Below are 9,473 nucleotides of genomic sequence, written 5' to 3'. Positions count from 1 at the left end.
AAAATATATTTTGCTGGAAAAATTAGCCATAGTAAAATAATTAACTACACCTTTTACTCATAAATATTAAATATCAAATTGAAATAGATCACAAAAATAAATGCAGAAGTAAAACACTAAAACTTTTATAAAAAAACATAGGAGGATATCAGTAAGTCCTTGGTTCTGTCAAATAGTTCTTAAATATTGCACATGAAACAAGACATTAAAAATAAATAAATTTGACATCATAAAATTTAACTTTTGTTTTTCAAAATGCTTAGATAATGAAAAGAGAAACAATGAGCAATGAAAAGTAAAAACAATATTCTTGGAGCATACCCAACAAAGAACTTGTATTTAGCATATGTAAAATACTTTCACCCATTTTATAAACAGTATAATTTTTCTGAATAAGTAAAAAATAAAAGAGCCATTGATTTGAGCAGAAACTTTGGTAGAGAAGACACTGGGATTAAAAAAGAGTGAAAGATATTAACGCTGTCAGAGTAGAGAATGAAATTAAAACCAAAATGTGATCTCACTGCACATCAACAGCACAAAAGAGCTAAAATTTAAAAGATTGACCATAGCCGAGGCCGGTTTGGCTCAGTGGATGGAGCGTCAGCCTGCGGACTGGGAGGTCCCGGGTTCGATTCCGGTCAGGGGCGTGTGCCTGGGTTGCGGGCACATCCCCGGTGGGGGATGTGCAGGAGGCGGCTGATCGATGTTTCTCTCTCATCGATGTTTCTGACTCTCTCTATCTCTCTCCCTTCCTCTCTGTGAAAAATCAATAAAATATATTAAAAAATAAATAAATAAATAAAAGATTGACCATACCATCATATACCATCATATGCTTGCAGTATTTTGAGAGGGTACAACCATTTGGGAGGAGAGATTGAAAGTTTCTTAAAAATTTAAGCATTTGTCTAACACATAACCCAGGCATTTATTCCAAATTATATATTAAAAAATAATAAAAGCATTTGTACACATATAAACATACTTGTATTAACAAACACTGGAAATACCTCATATGATTACCAGTAGTTAAATGGATGGGAAAATTGTGATATAGTCACACAACAGAATATTACTAGCAACAAAATGAATGAACTACAGATGCACGCAACAAAATATGTGCATATCAAAGTAATTATGCCAAATGAAAAAAGGAGCCATATTGTGTGATTCCATTTAAATAAAATTCTAGAATATGCAAATTAAGCCACTGTGCCAAAAAGCACCTAAAGCCTAGACTTGAGGGAATGGAAAGGGAGCAATGGATTACCATGGTACCCAAGGAAACTTCTGAGGATATAGATATGTTCATTATCTTAGTTTAGTGATGGTTTCACAGGTGCATACATATTGTGAAACTCATTCAGGTGTATACTTTAAATATATAAAGTTTATCATACATCAATAATACCTCAATATATTTATTCAAAATATAGACTGAGATTGTAAAAGAAGCAGAATGAGTCCTATCATAGTGCAATATCCATGTAAATTAAAATCAATATCAAGAAATTAAACAAAATTTGCAATAACAGTTAATACTGATGCACAAAAAGCCACATTAAAATAATGGCTTATAGAAAGAAAATGGTAAGACATTAGTAAATATATATGAATAAACATACATATATTCATGTATGAAATAAGTTACTTCATAGACCACTTATTTTACTCAATTCAAAGTTCAATATTAAAGCAATAACAATTGCACATATGAAAATAAATTTTCCTAACTCAAAAAATGTTTATTCTTTCCAAATGTTAAAGAAAGCAGTCATGGTGATGAGCATTGAAGTATTTCTCAATTCACTTAAAATTCATTCAACAAATATTTATTAGATGCCTCTTCTGTAACAGGCACCACGCTGGGGCCCATAATGCATGAAAAAACTAATTTGTGTTCATATTGTGATTTTATTTGAGTGCAAAAAGCAGATAGTAAACATGCTTTTTCTTGTTTCAGGTCCTTCTTGCTTCTACTATTACTTCTGCCAGGAGTTGCATTCCTTTTGCATTTTGCAAAGGCTGATAACCAGGGTCTTTCTGGTTTTACTTAAGCAACATCTCCTCAAAGAAAGTGACTGATGACCCAGTCTAAGTAACATACCCTCATTCCTGCTTCTCCTTGCTCTTTGTCTCCAACACTGCACTTGATTTGCCTTCTTACCTTCTTGTCTTCTTTACTTGATTACAAGATCTGAAAGGGAATTACAGATTGGCACATAGCATGCACACATGGATTTTTTTGAGTAAATAAATGAAATGTATCTAAACACATAAAATTAGTTAGATATTAATTTACATTAGATGTTAATTTTTAAATTAGATATTAATTAAATACTAATACGTTAATCACAAAGAGAAAAAAAATATGGTTTTGTTTTAAACAATGATGGACAGAAATAGTACAGTGGTAAAGGTAGGGTTTGGGTGGCATACATTTATTTTCAATATAATATAATCCCTGACCAAAAGTACATTTTCTGACCAAAGTTAACTTGAGGGGAAAAATAGAAAAACTAGAAAAGATTAAAAGGCACATAATATAGAAATTGCAAAAAATGCTATCATTGATATGAGATGCAAATAGACCAAACAGTGGTACAACCGAACAACCAAACAACCAACCAGTCGCTGTGATGTGCACTGACCACCAGGGGGCATGCGAGGGACATGGTGGACATTGGCAGCAATTAGCAGAGCATGGAAGATGGTGGTCATCAACCATGGAGGGATGGTGGAGCAGGTGAGTGGGGCCATCAGAACAAGGCAAGGCACCGGTCTCAGTCATTAGGGCAAGCCTCTGGTGGTTACTGAAAATTCTTTGCTCCCATGTGCTGTGTTCCCGTCTGGCACTCGCACCTGCTGCCGGCGCCAGCCCTGCTTGCATCTGCTGCTGGCGCCAACCCCAATCACTCCACGCTGTCAGCGGGTGCGAGCGGGGCCAGCGCCATCAGTGCATGAGAGCAGCAGCAGCTAGACCGGGACTGCCAGCAGAAAGGTGACCAGGGGCCAAGGTGGGAGGGGCTGGGTGGGGGTGTGAAGGATGGGCCAAGACCCGTCCCTGTTCCCATCTCAGCCTCACAGCCCATAGTACCTTTTAAGGTGCATGAATTTGTGCACTGGGCCCCTAGTGTGTGTGTGTGTGTGTGTGTGTGTGTGTGTGTGTGTGTGTATCTATACTAATAATAGAGGAATATGCAAATTATCCAGGACAACATCACAGTAACAGTAATGACCAAACAGCAGGCTGCGTGGGGAAACCATGTCGGCAGGGGAGTTAGTGAGGGACAACTAAATGACTGAACAGCAGGTTGCATGGGGCAACCAGGCTGGTGGGAGGGGCAGTTTAGGGGCAACCAGGCTGGCAGGGGGTGCAGTTGGGGGTGATCAGGCCGGCAGGGGGGCAGTTGGGGGTGACCAGGCCTCAGGGGGGCAGTTAGGGGTGAACAGGCCAGCAGAGGGGGCAGTTAGGGGCAATCAGGCAGGCAAGGCAGGTGAGCATTTAGGAGCCAGCAGTCCCAGATTGTGAGACAGATGTCTGATTGCCAGTTTACCAGTTTAGGCCCGATCCCAATCAGACATCCTACAAGGGGTCCCAGATTGTAGAGGGTACAGGCTGTGTTGAGGGGACCCCCACCATGCACGAATTTTGTGCAACAGGCCTCTAGTAATTATATAAAAACCTAATATGCAAAGTGTCCTCTTGGGAGTTAAACTGACCATGAGTTTGATCACTTGCTGTAATGTCCGATGACCACCAGGGGGCAGCATGGAATGAAGGAAATCCCTGTCTGGCAGCTGGCAGCCACTAGAGACCCTATTCATGCACAAATTTTGTGTACTGGGCCTCTAGTCTTCTATATGTATAAAACCTAATATGCACATGGACTGACTGGAAGAACAACCGAACAACTGAACAACTGGTTGCTATGACATGCACTTACCACCATGGGGCGCACATGGAACATGGTGGGCATTGGCAGCAGGTGGCAGAATGTGGAACACGGTGGGCATCAGCCACAGCACGATGGTGGAGCACATGAGCAGGGGTGCCAGACCAAGGGGGGGTGCTGGTCGCTGTCATCAGGGTGAGCCTCTAGTGGTTACTGAAAATTCATTGCTCCAGTGAGCTGCGGTCCTGCTGGGTGCTTACACGTGCCACTGGAGCCAGCACTGGCCTAGCTTGCACCCACTACTGGCACCAGAGCCACAGCTCGCACCCACTGCCGGTGCCCCATGCCGGCGCTGAGCAATCAGCGCCATCAGTGGGTGCAAGGGGCAGCTGCTGGCCCTGATTGCCCCTGAGGGTTTCTGCACATCCCCCTGCTCCTGAGGGGTGAGTGGAACACCAGCCGCCATTCATACCTGCTGCTAGTGCCAGCCCCAATTGCTCGGTGCCATTAGCAGGTATAAGCAGGGCCAGTGCCATCAGTGCATGGGAGTGGCAGTGGCATGAGCAGAGCTGCCAGCAGACAGGGGACCTGGGTCCGTGGAGGGGGGTGCCAGGCTGGGGCGCAGAGGATGAGCCAAGACCTGCCCCTGTGCCAACCGCAGCCTTGCAGCCCACAGTTCCTTTCAAGTTGCACGAATTTGTGCACTCAGCCTCTAGTATGATATAATAGACCAAAACACACTTTTGGCTGCTAAGTTAAAAACTCCTAAATGAGATATTGCTTAGATACAGAACTCAGAAACTCTCCCACCCAAATATTTGAGTATTCTGTGACTTTGAGATTCCTAGAATTTAAAAAAATATAGATGCTTTTATGTAGACATGCTGAAAGCAATAGGTCTATTTGTAAATTCAGATATACTAAAGAATTTAAAAATGGGTGCGCGCGCACACACACACACACACACATACACATTCATACACATCCAATCTGTATAGAATCATTCTTTATTCAGCAGAAAATTACTTTCATTAGAAAATAAATGAGACATAAAACTAGTGGAAAGATGATTTTTGAAATCAAACAGTGAAAAACACATTTGTTGCACATGGTAACTCCTTTGTTCTTTAAAGCAACCAAATACCTCTAAGCACTATCAGATAAATATCACAGTTTTAATTCAACACAGATTTAGTAGAGCTGTAATGACTTCTAATTTAACCTTATTCCAACATATATAATGTATAAACATTGCTAAGAACAATGGATAAAAGATAGATCTCTTGAATTGGCTTTCCTTTAACAGGGTAAGATAATCATGAAAATTTTGGAAGGGTAAACTATATAGGTACATATCCTATATAATAAAAGTATAGTATGCAAATTATTCCCTCAACCTGGAGTTCTTCCTGGATTTTGACCAAGAGGCATGGCTAGCCAGGGGAAGGAAGGGAGGCCCTGGCCGCCTACTGCTGGCCGGCTGGGGGAAGTGAGGAAAGGGAGGCTCCGGCCAGCAGCAGGGGGAAGGGAGAGAGTACCCAATGGTGGCAGGTGGCGGGGGAAGTGAGGGAGTACCCGGATGGCCACTGCCAGCCGCTAGAGGCCCTACCAGTGCACTAATTTCATGAACTGGGCCTCTACTATTTTATAAAGAGGCTTTTTATAAGTATGCATTTGACAGAAAAATCTTAGAGTTTCATGTGGTGTAAAACAAGCACGTTTATCTATCCTGTGTAGATGCCACATTTTAATTGAGACATATGGGAAGTTTCTGATTGGGCACTTAATAGTCCTAACAGCTTGCTATTCTAGAGAAATTTAATTACAGTAAATATAGCAGTGTTAGTGGCCTAGCACCGGTCTCCTGAACAACTGGCACAGAGACTCTGATTTTTACAAAATGAATGCTTAATGATTTTCATTTTATAGAGATGAAAAGATGTACCTCCACAGTGGCAATTTGCATTATAATAAGTGCTGCCTTTAGATTTGCATTAGAGGGAGTAGAAACTAGATAATTTTATACTTATTTTAATGTAATCAAATAATTCTGATGGATTATAAAACACAATGTTACTTACATTTTCCCTCATTTCTGAAAAGGACTTTACAAGGATTGACCTAATACCGAGTATTGAAAGAAAACATACTCAGATTCAGAAATGCAGAACAACCTATTTATTTTATATGTAAAGAAATCTATACTAATAATAGGTTGTTGTCATGCCCTCATGTCATCACAAGATGGCCAGCACAAGATGGTTGCTCCACAAAGTGAGGCCTGGGGCTCCAATGACTCCGTGTGGTGCAGAGGAGGCCAGTCCCGGCATCTCTGCCACCATGCACGGAGGAGACAGGTCCCATCGGAGTAGGCAGGTCATGGCAGGGGAGGGCAGTTGTAGTAAATCAGGCTGGCAGGGGAGAGCAGTTGTGGGTGATCAAGCCAGCAGGGGAGGGTTGTTGGGGGTGATTAGGCTGGCAGGGAGTGGGGGGTAATTGAAGGCAATGAGGTTGGCAAGGGAGGGCAGTTGAGGGTGATCAGGCCGGCAGAGGAGCAGTTAGGGGGTGATCAGGCTGGCAGGCAAAAGTAGTTAGTGGCAATCAGGCAGACAGGCAGGTGAGCAGTTAGGAGCAGGGAAACTGGATTCTGAGAGGGATGTCCCACTTTAGAGAGGGTGCAGGCCAGGCTGAAGGACAAATCCTCCACCCCCTGTGCACAAATTTCATGCACCAGGCCTCTAGTCTAGGTATAAGAAGGCAGAACTCACTGGTATGGTAAGCATGGAATGAGAATACAGTGGGGCCTTGACTTACGAGTTTAATTCGTTCCGAGACGGAGCTCGTTAAAGAGCTCGTTAAGGAGCTCATTAACTCAAATTACTCTATCAACTCAATGCAAAAAATTGGCCTAGAAACAGCTGGTATCTCAAAAAACTCGTTAGTCGGGACACTCATAAATCAAGACCCCACAGTAATAGTTTTCTTTATGTAGGCAGATTACTTGGACAGAGGAAATTAGCATTGGTGGGAGATTAAAGTAAGCTGTAGTCCACCAGAATAAAAAATAAAAATTCCAACAAATAAATAATAAGTACAATTCAACAATATGAGTGCTTTGTTATTGTTGTTTTGATACTAGACTTGGTAAGGAAATTTGATAGGAAAAAACTCATGATCTCAGACCTCAAAGATATTTCCATCTGACACGAGCTTATACACAGTTTGGAATATATGTGCACATAATATTATGTCTTATCGCTTCTCGGCCTTTTGGCTAAGATCAAGTGTAGTATCTGTTCTTATCAGTTTAATATTATTTCTTTCCTTAGATTGGGAATTCCTTGAATATAAGAAATGTGCTTTATTTAAAGAACACTTTATAATATTTTGTATCCAGGTATTAAGAGGCATTGAAAACTTGTTTAAATACTTTAAATTATCTCCACAGTCGGATACTATGATTTGAATGCAATACACTGTCCATTTTTGTTTTGTTTTTTTAATTTGTTTGTTTATTTGCTTTTTTATGAATTTTTATTGATTTTAGAGAGGAAGGGAGAGGGGAGAGAGAGATAGAAACATCAATGATGAGAGAGAATCATTGATTGGTTGTCTCCTGCATGTCCCACACTGGGGATTGAGTCTGAAACCCAGGCATTTGCCCTGACCTGGAATTGGACCCTGACCCCTTGGTTCATAAGTTGACGCACAACCACTGAGCCACACCAGCAGGCCTACCCTGTCCATTTTGTGTTAAATATTCATCTATATAAGTAACTGGGGTTTGGGGCTGCAGGTTATTGATAAGCCTTGGTTGAGCATCCATCATATATCAATGATTAATTTACACATGTAACCAACACTCATTGGTGGGCATTTATCTAGATACTAGGGATAACATGAGTGAATTCTCAAAGAACTTATGTCTTAGTGGAGGAGAAAGACAACAAATAAATTATAAAATTGGTCAAAATCAGTGCTGTGATGATGCATAAAGCAGGATGAATGATAAGGAAGGGTAATTGTTTAAGAAAGATTGCTACAGAGGCCTCGCTGATGAAATGATATTTGAGCAGAAGCCTGAATGAAGTGAGTAAATAAGCACCATAGATATTTGTTCAAAATCCTTTAAAATAGATATAACATTAAGTACAACTGCTCCAGAGTAAGAGTGAGTTTGACATGTTAATAAATATAATAAATATTATTATTTTAGAGTAATTCAAAATAGATTTTCATTATGTTGTGCTATAGCTTTAATTTAATTTGTCATAAAAGTGTAGTCCATCCTAATATATTCAGAAAACAATGTAATGCAATAGACAATTTAAGAAAGCACAAGGAAAAACATGTGTCAAACCTAATACTAAACAAATATCATTTTGATAAATGTAAGTGAAATAAAGTTATCTATTGCCTGAAAAAAATCACATTTAAAGTAAGATAAAATTATATAATTAAACTATATGATAAAATAATTAAATTAAAAATAGGCAAAAATAGCAAAATGCAAACAGAAAAAGCATGAGTCATGATATTATTATTAGAAGAAATATAAAACAAGCTTATTTTATGAATTAAGAAAAGTATATTATGTAGAAATACAAATATTAATACTAGGAGAAATAATTATAAGAATTAGAAGTCATTCTGTCTGGGAAGTGGTAGTCAGCCAAGAGTATTGTATTTTTCATTGCAAATCTTTTATACTATTTGATATTTTTAACAAAGCTCATGTATTTGTTTAAAAAATAAAATTGAAAAAAAAATCTGGTCGCAGAAACTTCCACTACACATCATGACTGTGGAGAGCTGCTACAGTGTTTGGACAGGTTCAAGCCTCAGACTGATGAGAGGGAACAGTCCTCTCATTGCCACGTGCAAGTCCCAGCTTGGAGGGCAGAGCCCTCCCCGCACAATTATAGCCAAGAACTATGGTTGTGAGATTGAACCTATGGTCCAAACACATGGCACCATGTGCCTGAGTGATGTGGGCTTGATAGAGTTCAGGTGCATGTAGTTGAGTAGGACGGAAACCCACGAGAATGTTGTAAACATCTTGACCATGCCCTTACTCTGCCTTGTGGAATCTGGCTATAAAATAAAGACACGGCTTGTAGTCCTTGGCGCTGTCTCTCCACCAGAGAGGGCAGCATCCCACTCAGACCCAGCTTTATTCTTTTGTCTGTCTTTTCTAAATCCTTCAATGCCCCCACTCAGGGTCACCCTTCGTTGTGCTGGCAAGGAACACATGACAAATACACATAAATATTTAAACAAATTTAAGAATGCTACTTTATCCATCTATATAATTTTTGATACAATAAAAACTTGCGAATTTTCCATATTCTATTACCACAAAGCATTGAAATTAGGAATGAAAAATTTAAATATAGAATAATAATAAAAATCTTAGATAGCACATTTGAAAGATCAATAGAAAATTTTGGGGGGATCATTTTTTTTTTATATATATTTTATTGATTTTTCACAGAGAGGAAGGGAGAGAGATAGCCAGAAACATCGATGAGAGAGAAACATCGATCAGCTGCCTCCTGCACATCTCCCACTGGG

General features: G+C 39.9%; 1 pseudogene; it reads left to right on the top strand.

Moving 5' to 3' along the window:
* The first annotated feature begins 7,153 nt into the window (after window positions 1-7,153).
* LOC132229092 (U2 spliceosomal RNA) lies at window positions 7,154-7,278 on the top strand (annotated as a pseudogene).
* The last annotated feature ends 2,195 nt before the right edge of the window (window positions 7,279-9,473 follow it).

Source organism: Myotis daubentonii, chromosome 2 (assembly GCF_963259705.1).
Source record: "Myotis daubentonii chromosome 2, mMyoDau2.1, whole genome shotgun sequence".
NCBI lineage: Eukaryota > Metazoa > Chordata > Mammalia > Chiroptera > Vespertilionidae > Myotis > Myotis daubentonii.
Note: the sequence above shows the minus strand (reverse complement) of the source record. Positions and strands in the feature narration are given on the sequence as shown.